The sequence below is a fragment of the Vidua chalybeata genome, chromosome 17 (genome assembly GCF_026979565.1).
Source record: "Vidua chalybeata isolate OUT-0048 chromosome 17, bVidCha1 merged haplotype, whole genome shotgun sequence".
In the NCBI taxonomy this organism is placed as follows: Eukaryota; Metazoa; Chordata; class Aves; order Passeriformes; family Viduidae; genus Vidua; species Vidua chalybeata.
The window spans coordinates 14578886-14596798 of record NC_071546.1 but is presented as its reverse complement, the minus strand read 5'-3'; the positions used below and the strand labels follow the sequence as shown (position 1 = coordinate 14596798).

At 55.2% G+C, this 17913-nt stretch overlaps 1 protein-coding gene across 1 annotated transcript in view; it reads right to left on the bottom strand.

Moving 5' to 3' along the window:
• The window catches only part of B4GALT5 (beta-1,4-galactosyltransferase 5), a 33499-nt gene that overhangs the window by 10473 nt on the left and 5113 nt on the right, over positions 1-17913 (bottom strand). The window lies entirely within an intron of this gene.

Sequence of the window (17913 nt, the reverse complement as noted above, 5' to 3'; positions counted from 1 at the left end):
GAGCATCAGCTTTTGTAGGGAAAAGAAACCAGGGTCTTTTGGAAGCATTCCCAGCCTCCTGCTCGATTTCAGCTCCCTCATGCCAGAAGGATCCCTGGGCTGCACGTGCCGTGGTTGCCCGGCAGAGCTGGGAAGGGCAGGGAATTGGGCAGTGGAGGCGTAGGGCACGTTTGGGAACCTGGCTGGGTGACAAGGGGGACGTACCCAGCCAAACCTGACTACCAGGCTGTGAGACAGCACTGCAGCTTAACCAACAGCACCATTCGCTGCTTAATTAGGGAGGTTTAATTAGGAAACATCATTATAACAGGAAACCCAGCTGTGTGCCTGGAGAAGGGCAGCCGTTCCAGACTGCAGCACAGAGGGCTGGCACTCGCCTGGCAGAGGCACCCCAGCAGGCACCTCAAAAGCACCCCCACACCAGGCTGCGAGCCCCCAGCATGTCACAGCCCCGGGCAGGCAGCAGCACGAGCCCTGGCTCCCCAGGGCAGCCCCCCAGCCACGCTTCTTCCCCCTCTCCTCTCCTGCTGACCCCGTGCCCTGGCACAGCTCAGGCTGAGCCTGATTAGGTTTCAGTTTAAGCTGACACCCAGCTGGCAGGACCAGGCCCCACAGCAAACAGCAGCGAGCACAGCCCTGTGTCACCAGCAGCTCGCATGGCACAGCAGGACAGCCACCCACAGGGGCAGCAGCACAGCCACCGTGCACAGCACAGCACCTCTCGCCAGCATCACTGCGCCAGCCACAGCCCTCCTGGTGTAGTTTTAGGCTTAAGAATGAAGTGGAAAACAAATAAAATCTTGACATGAAGATACTGAGAAGGGGCAACCTAGCAGGCCTATTCTGTGCTAGTAATTAAAAATCCAGGTCAAAAGACACTCCAGTGGGGATAAAGGGGGCACTGGGCCAAGGAAACAACAGAGACCCTGCTCAGAGGAGGGCAGCAGCTGATGCAATGTCACCAGGAAACACCCATACCAGACAGGTCATTCCTGCAGCAGGCATGCCACAGCCTGGAACCAGCAGCTTCCAGGCCAGGAAGGCACAGTGATGGCTGGAGTCACCGGGAGCACGGGTTGGATACGGCACCGCCACCGGAGAGCAGGGGTCCCCACCCCGGGGTACACACCCCTGCACCCCACGGGCTGCCCCCCCTTCTGCACCCACACACTGAGGCAGCTCCAGAAAGGCTGCCCAGACACATTTCCCAATCCCAACTGTATTTTGTTTTCACACAGTAAAGTCAATATTTGAAAGGGGGATGGAGCCCCACGTCATGCCCAGGGCCCAATGCCCTGCCCGGCTGCCGCCCATGCCCAGCCTGTCTCTGGGCCATGGGGAATCACTGGATTTTCAGAAAGAAGGGGGTCAACTGCATGAAGTGCTTGGCAACTAAACGTCTCAAAATGCAATCTTAAATGTCCATTTCCAGCCCCTCCCTTCCCATATATGTACCCTTTGCAGCTGGGCCAGCGATGGCACCTTAAGCCAGTGGTTACAGCAGCAATGAGCAGGAGCTGGCTCAGACAAAGCTCAAACCCTCCTCGCTCACCCACCTGTTCTGGGGCCAGCTCTGGAACCAGAGCGACCGCCAGGTCAGCTGGTGGCAGCTGCAGCTTAAACCTGAGCTCTGGTGCAGTTTCTCAGCAAGGCACCCCTGTTGCAATGACAGCAAGGGGTATCAAATGCTGCTCCTCCTCAGAAAGACAGGGAATTTGCTCTAACAGATGCCCAGGGATAAGGCTCAAGGAAAAGCTGGTATTTTGATACAGCACCACAGGCCAGAAGTAACTGAAATTCATGCAAAGCCTTACACCCAAGCCTCAAAACCTTTATAAGTTCAGCATGAAATGGCATCACCTCCCAGCACCAGCAGTGCAGCACAGCCCCAGCCCTGCCAGGCAGCTGCCCAGCAGGATTCATGAAAATGGGAGTTCCTGCAGCTGTCAGAAATGGGCTGTTCGGGGTTAGCAGTGAGCAGTGCTGACGCAGCCGGGCTGTCAGAGCCTCGGGTGCAGGGCAGGATGCACGGGGCAGCCCCAGCCCGACCTGCCCATGCACGCCTCCCAGATGAACAGGAGCTTTTCCTTCAGCTTATCAGCCCCGTCACAGCCCTGCCTCGGGTGTGCCATGTTAAGGGCTGGTGCCTGGGGCACCTGGCCCCGAGGCCGTGTCCTGCCCCAGTGACAGCACCCACCCCGCTGCTGGCACCAGCTCCTACCAGGAGGCAGCAGCAGACAGCACATGCAGCCACGGGAACAGCATCCCTCAGAGCCAGGCAAGCACGGCAGGGCACGGACAGCGGCACCACAGCCTCAGCAAGCACCGACAGCCCTCCCAAAAACACAGAGCCTCCTCGAGAGCCGGGCACGGCTTATCTCCTCTGCACAGAGCAACGCGGGGCTGAAGCCGCTCAGCTGAGCTGGTTCTCGGGCCCAGGCTGCTGCAGAAGGGGCAGCCAGTCTGCATCTTCCAGCCCACGCGGAGCTGGGTCAGCAGTGAAAAACAACTCGCTGATGCTGATCAAGTAATTTCACTTTCTACTTCATTATGCTTCTACTTGCTGGGTAAAGCAGATCCAGGTTTGGTGAAGCATGAAAGAACAGGAGAGACAAATCAGCATCCAATCCCTGGTTAATTTGAGGAAGAGGGAGGTTTGTGGGGCGCAGTGAAAGCGCCGTTTGTTCCCCTCCACGGCGGCAGACGGAGCAGGGCCTCGCCACAGCCACATGACACGGCTCGCAGGGCCGGCTGCCCCGGGCTGCAGCGGGAATCCTGAGCAGACTGTCACAGCAGCCACCATCCCAGGGGAGCAGGGCAGGAACAACACCAGCTTTGTGTCGGGCAGCAGTTGCCTTTTCACATATTAACCCCTTTAAGCAGATGATTAAGGAGATACCTGGCCAGGGATGGTGTGCCATCGACACGCCAAACGCCCAACATCAACAGCCCCCCACCACCAGGGACCAGAGCCCCTTCTCCTACCCCCAAACCAAACCGCCTGCATGAGATAAGCTTCACAAACACTGTGTTTATCCAGAACAGGCAATTCTTTCAGGTCAGAAAATCGGATTTAAACCACGTTATTGTAAACATTTCACTCCCTGTGCACACACGGTGCTTAGATTAGCTCCAGGGACTCCTGTGGCCAGGGCTGGGGCTGCACCAACATTTGGGAATCGCTGTACCAAGCTCAAATCTCACTCCTCCTCCATTTACTGCCTTTTTGATGAGCAAATTAGCCATGTTTTAAATTTATTAAGCCTGACCTGGCTGACCCTACAGAGCCCAGGGCCCCTGTACCCAGAGGCATTTCCCAGAGCAGATGTCCATCACCCCTGAGCATCCACTGCTGCAGACACAGGCTCGTGGTGGGCTTGGCCTGAACCTTGGTTCAGCCAGAAAGCAATTCTCCCTGTTGTGATATATTGCTAATCTCATCACACAGGATGATCTCGAAAATTACATCGGCCTTCTGCCTTTCTTCCCTTTGAGCACGCGGCGCTTCAGAGCACACGCATGGAGTGACAACAGCCTGGCTGCTGCCACTGGGCAGCTGGACAAGGACAGGATGGGAGAGGGGAGTTGTCCCTTCTTCTATTAATTTCCAGCAAACCCTCGCTCCCCGCCCAGAAAACAAGCAGAATTTAAGAATCCATTTGCCCAAATAACTGCCTGAAGATTATTCTTGTTGGTTCATTAAAGGACAAGTCAACCCTGCTGTGATTTAAACACACGGAAAACATGACAGCTTGCCACCAGCTGGAACAGAGGCACAAGGCTGCACCCCAGGGCATGGCACCCCTTGGGATATCCCACCCTAACCTCTCTGCTCACAAGCAAACTGGGAGAGCAAGTGCTCACTCAAGCCAGGAGTGGATGCAACAATTTCAGCCAGGGAAGTAAAGTCCAATTACATAAATGAGCACTGAAGTCTTCCTGTAATCATTTCTCTGTTAGTATTTTTGGAGCACTTCTAATCAAGAAACAGCTGACTCTCCCATGGAAAATTAGTTTCATCGTGATGATACATACTAGAAGAGGCAACAGGGCAATTTGCAGCTTGGGAGCTGATTCGGAAGAGGACTGACTGTGATCTATGCCAGCCACTGACACGGGACAGGGACAGCCCTGACACGTCTCACTCCTGGCCCTGACACGCTTCCACCGCCTGCGGAAGGGACCTTCCTGCAGCATCCCACTGCAGGGGGACAGCAGGGCACCCCGAGCTGGGACAGGCTGGGGGCAGGAAGAGGGGCCAAGTGGCTCACAGCAGCCCTGCATGCCTGCAGCAGTATCAGCGCCCAGCACGGCAGCCAGGCTTTCCTGAGGAAGGAGCCGGCCTTCCTCTGCTTTGAGATTTAGGGCTTTCTGTCACATTCAGCATTTTTCCCATTCATTAGTCCGCTCGTGCTGCAGAAGCACAGAGGGGCTTTGAGTTCATCATGGTCTCACTGCTACGTGCAGCCTTCTCCTGCCAGCACCTGGAGCCCCGTACCAGCAAGGACAATCCCTGCCAGCCCCCAGAGCCCCCATTTCCACCAGCACAGTCACAAACCAACCCACCACCAGAGAAACTCCTGCTGAACACTCTACCAGATGCTTGGAGTGGGCACAAGGTGCCCAGCAGAGCTCGTGGGACACCTCACGTGGGAGATGCAGCAGTGACTTGGAAGGGGTGAGGGTCCTGCAGGCAGCAGGGTGGGCGCTCAGGTCACCCTGCCAGGGCTGGGAGGTCCTGCCCGCTGCAGACGCCTCCCGCAGCGCCCAGAGACAGCAAAACCAGCAGAGTCATGTCTGCGTTAAGCCTTTTCCTAAGCTCTCCCCGCAGATCCCCAGCATCAATCCAGCTCCATTAGCATTAGCAATATAAAGGGGTTTAATCAAACTAAGCCTCTAAGGCACTGATAGACAGTTATGATAGTCTTAACTCATAAATAACCCAACGAGGAGAAGCAGCAGCATCCAGCGTTAATACACCATGAGACCTCTGTCTCCATTAGCTTTCCAGTGGCACTGAATTCCCCAGACATGCTGAGTGCCAGAACAATTAAATAAGAGGTTCCTATTAGTTTTAGAGAATTTAATATTAATGCCATCACTGTTACTTAGCCCTTTGCCTCTAAATAGCACAGGAAGGAATAATTTGATACATTAAATGGTCGAAGAATTAACAGTGCAGCAGCAGCACTAAGCTGGTAATTACAAACCACTTGTTCCCAAAATTGGCAAGTTGGCAGCTTGCACGTGCACACAGCAAGCAGGAAGATGGGAGGCTAAAGTGACACAGTCAAAACCTGAATATGGGAAATTTGTATCTGAACTGTCTTACAGAAAAATGACCCTGGGGAAGCCTCAGCAAGGGGAGGAAAATCCATATTATTCTAAGAGACTAAATTTTTCATGTACACATTTAAAGTGGCAACTTCCATTTGCGCTCCCACAGCTGCCTGCACTAAGGTGTTTGTGCCACTCGCTGTGAAAAGCACTGCTCTGCTTTAGGATACCCAGCAAGAGGAGCACAATGTGCTCTGCACACATGGGAAAACTCAGGAGGCCAAGGGAACTCATAAAACATCTAGAGCACCAAAGCAGCCGTGGAAGGAGCTCTGCACCCCACCAGCAGGCAAGGCTGGCAGCAGGGTTGAGCCCCAGCCCACGCAGGCGCAGAGCCACACGGGCAGCACCCAGCTCCGTGCAGGGGGAAAGCCAGGAGCACACAGGTTACCTGTGCACCGGGGCAGCAACGCCAGGCACGGCTGTGAAAGCACACTGGGCCTTGCAAATCCCGAGAGCAATCCAGGACTCTGCTGCAGTTCCTCTCTGAGGAAGGGCACAGTGACACGTGCAGGCTGGAGCACAGAGCATAGCAAGCATTTGCCCAAGTTAAATATTACCCTTCCTCGAGAGATTCAGACTCTCCTACTTTAATTGCCATTGAGGAGATGCGATTGCACATGACTGCATGTCCTGTTTATTTTCCATCCTCCATGCCCATCTCCAGGCAGTCTGCTCTCCCCATCCTGCTCCCTTCACCAGGATCGGCACAAAGGCTCCCCAGGAGGAGCAGAGCATCCGCTGGCAGCACATTCCCGTGCAGGCAGAGCACAACCGCGCAGCCACCACCGCACACAAACGAGCAATCAAAGGCTCTTCAGCAGGCGCTGACACGGACACCGACCCGACCTCGGGGCTGGCAGCAGCGGCTGCTGCTACCACAGCAAACATTTACACTTCCAAACACTTACAGCTCAGCGTCTGTTCCTTCGGTTCATTAGGAGACAAAGGGGTGGGAATTCCTGCCTCCTGGACACCCTCTGAAGGCGTCAGGAATCCCAGTGCCTGAGCCCAGTGCTCATGTGGGATCAGGGTGAACAAACAGAGGGAGAGCTTTTGTTAAGAAAAATAATAAATAAGAATTAAGTGAACGCTTGGGCAAGCAAGGGAGAGGAAAAACAGGCAGATCCTCCCCACCGCTGTCCTTGAAGTGGGAGGGCAGGGAAGGACATGGGCTGCTCGGGACAGCTCCTCATCCCCTGGGCCATGGGAACTGGAACAGCTGCAGGAGACAAAGGAAATCCTCTACTGCAGGCAGGCCCCACCATCAACGTGGGCATCCTGCTCAAACAGGCAATAGGACATGCAGGAAAATGGGGACATGTGGAATGGTGCTGCCTAGGAAATGCAGACAATAGGGAGTTTCACCAGTGCTGTCCTTCACCAGCTGGAAGCAATCGAGAATACAGTCAGACCAGGAGACAGGTGGGATTTGGATTTAAAATTTCCATATACATCAAACACCAGTTAAATAGATTTTGAAATCATTGATTTGTTAGTCTACCAAATTAGGAGATTATACCCATCGGAGAGTACCCAGTGGAAACTGTTAAAAAACAACTTAAGAGTCATGGATCTACTGACTCAGTTCACACACCACAAACTGTGCTGTCTGGAGTTTCAACACCCCGACTTTGATAGAGAAAAAGAGAACAGGTTCTGTTGTATTGGCTGTTCCCCCCTCAAAAAAAGCCAAAGACCTGATTTTTCAAGCATGTTTTACACGTTCAGCGTGGCTGAACAAAAAGGGTTATCACATGTACAGCCTCATGTCTGCTGCAAGGGAGCTGTTCCAAGGGGGTCCGAGAGGCTGTTCCAGGTCAGTGGTTTGCCTGTCACACCAGGCTGGCCCGGGCCGCCAGGAGCCGCACACGGGGCAGGGGCCGCGCTCGCCCGGCCGCACACGGGGCAGGGGCCGCGAGGAGCCGCACACGGGGCAGGAGCTCCGAGGAGCCGCACACGGGGCAGGGGCCGCGCTCGCCCGGCCGCACACGGGGCAGGGGCCGCGAGGAGCCGCACACGGGGCAGGGGCCGCGCTCGCCCAGCGGCACACGGGGCAGGGGCCGCGAGGAGCCGCACACGGGGCAGGAGCCGCGCTCGCCCGGCCGCACACGGGGCAGGGGCCGCGCTCGCCCAGCGGCACACGGGGCAGGGGCCGCGCTCGCCCAGCGCCACACGGGGCAGGGGCCGCGCTGCAGCATCCAGGACAGCGGGCGCTCCCCGCTCCGTTCAGCGAGACCCGCGGCACATTTCCCACTGCCATTTATGGCTAGAGCACGGTCCAGCATGTCCTATTTACATCGTCTGAAACAAAAAAACCAGCTCGGGGAAATCCCTGCTCCCAGCCGAGCTCGCCCACGATGCTGTATCCCAGGGGACCCGCACGGAGAGGAACGGCAGAGCCCAGGGCAGGGATTCCCACCCCGTGGAGGGCTGGCCTGTGCCGAGCTGTCCCTGCCTCCGACCTCCGCAGGGCAGGTGGGGACACCCCAGCAGCCAGCAGGGAAGGGCACGGTCGGGGCAGAGTGCGACACCCCGCCCGGGCTCACCCTGGGCACACCCAGGACTGCCCTGCTCAGCAGGACACGGCCACCTCCAGGAGCTGTGGCCTCTGGCCTGACCTGAACCTGCTGTTTCCACTCTCACCGGGGCTAAAAGGCCCAGAGACAGGCCCATCTCTGCAACGCCATGTGAGAATAAAGCATCCCGAGCTGCCTCAGCCCTGACCAGACAAAGGCTGCTTTGCAGCAAACACGATTTGCACCATGGAGACCAAGGAGAGATCCCTCAGTAGCAATACCCCAAGACTGTCCCTGCTGAGGTTTCTTTTCTGTACAATGCCAGGTCCTGGGAAAGCAGCCAGGGAAGGAGCACAGCCACAGCCCCACCTCCACACTATGGATCTGCCTGGCTTGCCAGCCCTTTCAACTCCTAAAAAATTCTCCAAGCTGGAATTCTTCAGTCATGTGGGATGATTGTTGTCCGAGATTTTCAAAGGCAGCAGCTCAGAGCTCCCTGCCAAGGGTACTCTCACCATGCAGTGCCATTTAAGACCCACAGCAGCTTGGCCTCCACAGTCAGATTACAGAGTTGTTCTTGTCTGCAATAATTAAAGGCAACATAGACTGGCCTCTCCAGCTGCTGTGTTTTATTAGAAGCTATCAGAGAAAGGGCGCAACTTTGAACTTCCAACACACAGACCATTACCTACAGGATTTTTTAAGATCTCTGATGTCCCAAGACATTTATTAGCTTTGTTGTGAGCTATGCAACCTTGGAATACACAACATTTTTATATGATTTTCTTCCGCTTGACAAGCAAACTGGTAATACAGCTGCTGTAAATAAATCAACTGATTCCATTATCAGTGTAGGGAATGACTTCACCGGAAAAAAATCATCCCTCTATCTACAAACTTATTTAACACCTAAGAGACTGCCCATCAAATCCCAGCCTGTGTGACGCCTTCGTATGTGTCAGCAGAACAGCCATGGCATGAGTCTGTTTGGGATGCCTTGAACAGGGGAAAAGAAAAAACCCTTCCTTCCATCACCCCCAGGCCTGTGCCGTCTGTGCCCTTCAGGACCGGAGCCGGGGCCCGGCACACCCAGACCCTGTGCAGGGGCAGGCTCGTGGCTTGCCCCCAGCACTGCCCTTCCCTCCTGCCCAGACACGGCCAACCTTGACCAGCAGCGCGGCCACGCCGGCGCCAGGCACAGGCAAGCCCTAAACCTTATCACGGGCAGGGGAATCAGAGAGCAGATCACCGCCCTGCACCACAGCACCACACCAGAGCCGTGCCTAAGCACTGCCATGAAGTTACACATTAATCCCAGATAAGCAGCCGCAAGGCTATCGAGCCAGCCAGCTCAGCAAGGGATCAGCACTTCCACAGCCCCGAGCTGCAACCAGGGCTCACCGGCCACCACCGACTGAGAGGGACAGGAGGCTCACGGCCCACCAGGCTCACTTGGGTCTATACAAACAGGAACACCCTGAGGCAAGCTCAGCAGAGGCAGTCTGCGATCAGGCTGTGGAGATGGGGCGCTGGGCACCAATTGTCCTGCCTGTCCCTCTGTGGGCAGGAGCAGCCATCGCTGCCTCCTCCTGCCCCGGGCCACCAGCACTCGTCAGCTCTGCAATTGCTTGGGAAGGGATGAGCACACACAGGGGCACAGGAGGGAACAGCAAACACCCTTTTCCTCCTTCCCTCTCTCCCACTGAAACACCTTTAAGCTCCTTGCACACAGCAGCAACTTAAGTTTCCTTAACAGACTTGAGTGTCTGCCAAGGGTTCTGACCACTCTCCCATTGATATGCGCAACAGGACAGAGGGGGGAAAAATAATAAACTAATCAATTCCAGCCTGTCTGCAGCCAGAAATCGAGCTCTGCAAACAGGAGTCAGACACAGGGCTACCTTGGAAAAATTAAAAACACATCGGGAATGGGAGGCCAGTGCTCCCAGGTGGAACGGCCGGAAGAGCTGAGCAGGCAGTGAGGACAGAGAACTCCTCTGGGCCAGGGCAGCCCCGAGGGGCCTCAGGAAGGAGCTGGTTGAGGCTGGTAATCACAGACCCTGCCCACATCAGCACCTCCAACTCACTGGGCATGGCGTGAGTCCACAGCAATGCAGCAGCCCACCTTCCCCCTTCCTCCCTGCCAGGGCACCAGCCCTTCCCTCCACTCTGGATAACGAGATTTTTAGGTTACACCCATTTATCCACTCAAGTTACCTTATCTGAGCACGTTGTGTTTGCTTCCCCAAGTATTACAGCTGAAGGCCATCCTCCCCCACTCGCCCCTTCCCCCACGTGGCCCCATAAATGCCGCGTTGCTCTCTGGCAGCATCCCGTGATGTTTGGGGAGTTGTGACCCCTCCCCAGGCGGGGGTGGACACCCCACGTGCGAAGGGGAGGAAAAGGGTCCGGGTCAGCACCCGCCGTGAGCCCCACTCTGCCCCCAGCTTTCTGCAGCGCAGCAGCAAACCGGACAATTGCTGTGTTGACAGGCGTTTTCTCTTTTCTAATTAGGCGAAAGCAGAGTTAACCTAGAGCACCTTGAAGCTGGGCAGCCGCCGCCCCCTTCCTGCCACAGCTCCCTCCATCTGCTCCTGCCCTCCGGCCCTTCCCAAGCCATGCTCAGAACAAGCAGCCCCGGAGCCGCCTCACCGGCACCAGCAGAGACCCCGCTGCTGCAGCCTAGAAACTCTCAGACCATTCCGTACAGCCCGAGGCACCCGAAAGTCGGGCTGGAGGGGCGATTGCAGCTGACAAACCTGCCCAGGCCCTCGGAACACAAGGGGATGCTTGACCAATCCTTTCCTGTAGCTCCACATACGAGTCAGGGCAGGAGGATGCATAAAGGGTCTGGGCAGAAGGAGAACTGAGGCAGCACCTTATTCGCAGGTTTGTTTAGCAATAATTGAACATGGGACATTTTACACCTGGCTGTCATACAAGATGCTCTGCCAGCCCCACACCAGGGCTCAGGCCACACCCAGGAGAGATGGGGCAGCCAGAACAGGGGGCCCACAGCACAGGCAGGATGTGACAGAGCAACTCCCTGCACTTGCTTCAGGGTTATTCCTGCTGAAGCAGGCAACGAGGCAAAAACAAGGAGGTCTGAGAGGCAGAGGGGAGAGATGTGTGCAAAGTCCCACGGCAGCTTTATGCAAAAGGAAGGAGCAGTGATGCTGTGGGGAGCACCTGCTGCTGCCTGATTCACCTCAAAGCAGAAGCTGCCCGTACCCCTCCAGGTAAGCATTTTGGTTGGGGCATTTTCAGCTCTACATGCAGTGCCCACAGTCACATTCACAGAGCGGGAGAGCTGTGGCCTGTGCTTGCCATACTTGCATCAAATGGCAGCAGGACAGAGCTTGGTTCCTAGAATAAACTTCCCCTTTTAAGAAAAAAGAGAAGGTGATTTGAATAAGCAGTGTATTTTTAACATCTTGCTCAACCGGACCATCTCACTGCCCGCAGGTGAAGCGGTGCAGACCGTGCTCACAGGCACGGAGACAGGGCACCCCAGAGCACCAACACACCTCTCGTGGCAAAAACCCCAACCCTACAGGAAAGGGACACCACACACCTCACACAATGCGCTTGCCCTGCCACTCCAGGCAGACCCTGACAAGCACAACAGCTCTTAACTGGAAAGTAATTTTAAGCTTTTAATACCTGCTGCCTATAGGGACAGTTCTGAACCGTGGGCTCCCTCTGCACAGCCAAGGCCACAGCAAGGAGCGAGTGCCTCTGGGCTGGCAGCAGCAAGCAACTCCCTCTGCTTGGCTCCTGCACAAGCAGCACCAGCTCCTCTGCTGCCAAAGCCCCGCAGGTCCCAGGGCAATGCTGCACTGGGGGCCAGGACAAGGGGAGAAGAGGCCCTTGTGAGCTCCAACGCTGCTGACAGCCACTGCAGGGAGATGTGGGGCTCCCTGTGTGAGCAATAGGGAGTCTGGTCTCCAATGCAGAGCCACACGAGCTCACAAGAGTCACAGCTGCTTTTCTAGAAGCTGGAAGCCTGACTGCCAAACTGCAGAGCATCTCACTTAGCTGTCAGCACGGAGCTTTAGGTATCTGGAAACATGGCTTCAAACTGAAAGCTAGGAAAGGAAGCCTTTTCCCCCAAATCCTCCATGGTGGTCAATGACTAACAACATTCTCACGCTCCTACCTCCACATCACCTCAGACTTCTCCAATCTGGTTTTGTGTTTGGTCACTGCTGCTGTCAAACCTGCCTGCTGAACCTCCGGCTTCTTCGAAAGCAGGGCTTGCCACACAGGCACACGGCTGAGGCATGCTCCCACTCAATAGCTGGTCTCCAGGCTGGCATTTCCAAGGGCTTTGATCCATTCCAAATAAGGCAATCAGCTTAGCCCTTGATTAAATACATAGCATAATCCACCTAAATCTTGTTAGCCGAGAAGCAAGTTGCTCGTCTCACCAGTTGTGGGTGGCATTGTGTGTCACCGCGGGGCAAGTGGGGCAGTGGCAGTGTGAAGGTGTCCCTTGGGGCATGTCCTGGGCAGGCAGCAGCACTGGGGCAGCTGGTGACCACAGCACACAGTCCACAGGCCCCTGTGGACTCCAGTTCATGGGATCCTTCTGCAAAGCTTCCCCTGCAGCATGCAAAAACCCACGGAAGGTGCTTGCCCCCTCCCAGCTGGCAGGTACAGGAAGGGTGCCCCAGGGCACTGGGCACCCAGCAAAACTCTTTAAAAAACCCAGGAAAAGACAAATCACTGACCCTGAGCAGGGAGCCAGGCTGCAGCACGGAAGGAGGATGCGCTGCAGCTTTGGGGGAATTTTGCACCACAGCAGTTTTTCCTTCCTCGGGAGGAATGAACCAGTAGCCCAGCACTGTAGAGCCTCAGCAGAACAGGATGGTGCTGAGGGGGAAGCATGCCACGAGGGCAAGTACTGCCCTGCCAGACAGGGGCCTGGCCCAGGTGAGATGCAGGTGTGCAGCCAGGACATCAGCCTCACACCCACACCTCCAGCTGAGAAAGCAGGGAAAGGCAGCACCACTCCCTGCTGGTCCCAGACCCCTCTGCACTCCCCAGAGCAGACACCACTGGAGCTGCACACTTGCTTGTACCGACCCCAACAGCAGGACACAGGGAATGAGGCAGCTTGGGAAGTCTGGCAAAAGGAAACCCTCCCTCCCCAGGTGAGCCCCATTCCTCTCCTGCATGGCTCTGGGACAATGTTTACAGGTGAGTCCTTCAGAGCCTGCAGAGGCAGAGCACCGAGCAGGGGAAGACCACGAGGATGCTGCTTCCCAGCACTGAGGCTGTGTGTCCCCACACCCCACCACAGTGAGTGCCCCAGCAGCCACTCCCACCCAAAGTTATACTGGGACAGGAGAGATCTGCTCCCGAGACTACAGTGGAGCTGTTACTTAAGTCTTCAGAAGACAAATTCCCTGTTTCCCTCCAGGTTTCGGACCCAGCAAGTGAGGACCAGCTCTGCATGCAGGTGACCCACTGGGGGCTGGCCACAACCTGCAGGCAGGAGCTCTGCAGATCTCTGTTCCATGCTGCATTAGCAGCTCCAACACCTCCTGCAGCAGCCAGGCACGTTTCAACAGCTACTGGAAAGATTTAAAGTTAATTTAGCCCCCTTAACACATTATATGGCTCCTGTCATCCCAATTACCCTAAAAAGCCCAGGTATAGATCTCAAGAGGAGTGCAGGGAGGAGGAAAAAATATTTTAAAATTAGTAAGGAGGGGAAAAAAAGGGGGAAAAAAAGTCTCGGGCACAATCCCAAAATACAGTTTCAGGCAGATCAGGAAAAAACTTCACAGGATTTCAAACAACAACAACAAAAAAAGCAGCCAACAGAGGCAATATCTGCTTTCAGCAAACACTAGCCAGGAAGGCTGAGCAGAGCTCAGCTCGCCAGTCACCAGCTGGTGTAACAGGAATCAGGGTTTTGGCATGGGGATCCTCCCCCCAAGCCGGGCAAGGGAACAGGCTGCCTGCAGAGGAGCTGGGATGATAAATGACAGCAGTTGAGCACTGCAGGGGCATTTCACCGCTTCAGAGGTTGCTGCTATAACAATCTTCTCTGACTCAGCAGCTGAAAGGGATGCCGGGAAGGAAGCACCATAAAAAAAAAAAGTCATGCATTATTAATATGGACTCTGGCAGCAAGACATGAGTTGGAAAAACACTGAGGGGAAAAAAAAAAAAAATGACTGCAGAACAAGAGCGAGCTGCATGCGTGGAAGCATTTCACATTCCTGCGGGAGTGGGGGCCACCCTGTGCCCCTCCAGGGTCCCCAGCTCCAAGGGAAGCCCGTGTTTGCTGACAGGAACTCAACATCCACGGTGTTCTCCCTCGACTCGGGCTGCTGCAGCCCTGTGCAGAGCCCACCGTGAGCCCTGGGCACGGCCCGCACTCGTTTCCAGCGACAGCGGCTCCGGGCTCTCCTGCTGTGGCACGTGGCTGTTCCAGCAGCTGATTTTTATTTACCTGCGCTCTGTGCATCGCCTGCTGGCTCCCCGCAGCTTCCCCCCGTGCATCCCAGCCCTGCCCGGCCGGAGCAGCCGTGCCAGGAGCGCCCACGGCTCCGAGGCACAGCCCGCAGCCTCTGCCAGCCCCGCTGACGCAGAGGGCAGGAGGCAGGCACTGAAATGCCTTCCTTTTCCTGCCAGGTAGCGAGGGAAAAAATATCTGTTTGCACTTGACTACCTGGTGCACTGCAGCATTTGCTTTCCTCTTCTATTCCAGCTGCTCTGTACAGTTTTTTTGGAGGCAATTTATAAACATTAGCATTCACGTAGCCATCTTCTCCACTTCCCACCCAAAATCCTTGCTCCCAGCCTGCTGCTGTGGGAGACACCATCAATCAGGAGTGTGCACGGCCGTGTCACAGGCATCCCATGGCCCTCGCCAGCCCGTGCTGCCAGTGCAGGGAACGCCCGAGCCCCCCTCAGGAGCCTCTTGGCAGGGTACGAGCACAGCTCAGCTCTCAGCCCAGCCCGGTCCCCAGTCTCTCCAAAGCAAGGGAGGTGGCTAACACAGCACCAGGCTCCAGGATTCTCCTTAGATAATTTGTATGGCAATAGCATTCAGTAAAACCAGTCAATTATTTTGCCATAAAATTCTCCAGATGCACAAACAAGCACTGGTTGAACTGCTTACACCACAGCCCAGCCCACAGCAGTGCAGTGGGTGTTCTGCCTGTATTTCCTTTCTTCCCTCGTGTGTGCAGTGGCATCCTCCACACAGAAATAGTTCCCAACCTTTACCTTTCAGGTAAGAAAGGCATGGGGAAGGAACAGCTTCATAGGAGCTGTCCCACACGCAGCCCAACCATCACACGGGCACACACCTGCTCATCGGGGCAGGAAAACAGCAGGGAGCAAGGGAGACTGAGGCACAAACCACAGGAAAAATCCACGGTCCCATTTGAACTCGCATCCCCTGGAAGCAGCTCCTTCCCTGCCACAAGAGCTGGGGGACAGGCATGGATACCCCAGCTTGGTCCCCTGTGCTGCAAGGGGGGCTGGCCAGCTCCCCAACAGCACCTCCAGAGGGGCCCCAGGATGAAAGCCCCGCTCAGGGCAAGGGCTCTAGAGAGGTTTGTGCCAGCCACATACAACTGCAGGCTTACAAAGGGCAGAACCTGTTGGTTTTCCACCTCAAACCAAAACCTAGGAAAGTTACCTTTAGGAATTCACACACAACGTCACCACACACTTCCAGCTAAAGCCCCAGCAAGCAAGCAGTGACCCATCGCCTCCCCCGGCAGCCAGGAGGGAGGCAGGAGCTCAAACCAGCTCCCCACACCCCTGCAGACACATCCATGCGCCTTGAGATAGCAAAGTGTCAAATAAGGGGCACTGAAGCTTGTGGCTTTATCAAAAACACCCACAGTCACCACAAGGCACCGTGGATCCCTCAAACACCTCGCCCTAGACCCCTCCTTCACTTCAGCAAGACCAGTAAGCACCAGGAAATTCCTTCTACAATGAAAAAAGGACCCGTGGCCCTGCCCATCACACTCCACACCATATGCAGCGTCCCACAAGGACACTTCCCACCGGGACACACGTGCCATCCACTGTCACCCCTGGGACCCTTCCAAGCAGCAGATGAGGATGGCCAAGGGCTCTTCTCCTGCCAGGCACTGACATCACCCTCAGCTTTCCAATCCACCTTTCCTTTCAAAATAAGAGCAGCTCCAGGGTAGTGCTGAAAGCCTTGGTGGTTTTAATGTTATCCATTTCACATTCCCCAAAAAACCACACCCACCAACATCTCTCAAAAATTTCTGATTTGGACTTATCTTGCATTTCGACAGCACAGTCCACTATACATTTTCTCCTCTATCTCTCCAAACAGGACTAACCCCCACAGTATTTAGAGCTAGTGCTAGAAAAGCTTCACACACACATTAACCACCCTAAAGCATCCGTGTTCAAAATGCTGCCAGCCAAAACCACAGCCACAAGACTCTGAATGCAATGGAGAAGAAAAAGCCTGTATGGAAATAAACTTTACTAAAATAACCCAGCAAAGGTTTTGTCAAAGTAAATACACACATTGTATTGTGACAATGATGTTTTAAAAATAAAGCTGTTCAGGGAGGGCTTTTCTTGCTCTGTGCAGCTGCAGATCAGCTCCTCTGGCAGAGCCCTCAGCCCTCAGTGCTGCCACAGGGCTCTGCAGAGCCAACAGCACATCGGCCATGCCACCCCCACTGCTGCCACCCTTGTCAGGTTCCCCAGAAATTTCAGTTAAGATTAAGTATTTAAAGACTCCACGTGCTTGGATATTTAAATCCACCAATTGTAACAGCATTCAAATGGGATCAAGTGCAAACATACAGCTCCCCACACCGCTCATCTCCGTTCCCTGCGCTGGTCCCCAGGGGGGCTCATCGTACCCTGCAGAGCAGATGCTGCCTGAGTTAATGCAATTAATGAGTCCACCTGGAAGAGAGGCAGAGGATGAGCTCAGGAAATAGAGCAGCAGTGTCAGAGCCCTTTTCTCCACCAGAGCCAGCACCACCTGAAGCAGCTGAGTGCCTGCTGAAGCCCTGGCCTTCCATGGCCTACCAAACCCATGAAGACCATGTCTCCTGGGCTGACAGCACGGGTGGGTTTGCTTTAAGGTCTGCTCTGCTACAGATTACTGAGGTTTTGAAGCACTCAGTTTGCTGGAATGAACCAGTACCTGGAAGCTTTTGTGTCTGCCAATCAGCTTCCACAAGCCAGGCTTCCGGAGACACACGGATGAAACATGAACTCTTCACATACTCTGCAGTTGCAGCACCCAGAGAGCCACCAGCAAAATAACCCAAACCAGATGTGCCTGACAAACAGCACAGGTGCTTACAGGCAAAGAAAACCCAGTAATTCATCTGCCCTCAAAGAAACCTTGTAATCTGTTAGCCTTGAGCAAGAGGTGGTCTCCAACCAACACTGCACCGCCAGCATCTGGGATGCACTGGCACAGGAGCAGCTGGGTGGAACAGGGCTGTTCCCCATCCCAGCCCTGCTTTGTAGGAGCCTCTTTCCTGCCAAAGAAACCATTTCCCACAGCTGCCACCAGTCTCCTTCTGCTCAGAGCACAGGAGATCCCAAGCTCAAGTTCTTGTATCAAGAAGCACTTGAGGATTCCTTACTACCCCCAATCACTGTCAGATCCAATGATGGCAACATCCTCTGTGGGATACGCTGTGGAACCAGGCAGTTCCCTCCTTAGGTTGTGAAATGCTGCTTGGCAGATCTTTCGGGCAGAGGAGGGTGAAGGAGGGCAGTGCTGCCGTGTTCCACAGTAAGATACCACGCTCCTCGTGCTGCCCCGGGGAGACCCAGAGATCAAAGGCAGGGCTATGACAGCACAAACCTCATTCCATTATTCCAAGCTGCACCTTCACCTTCTGTCCATGCTCAGACAGCATCCAGGCACCCAGCACGCTGCCAGCAAACCCAGAAGGACACCTTCACCCAGCCCCTGCCAGGCCGAGCCGAGGCCGTTGTGGCTCACTGGTGTCCTGGGCTCACAGCCCCCCAGCGAGCGCTGCCCCTCGCTCGGGACTCTGCCCTGCTCTCA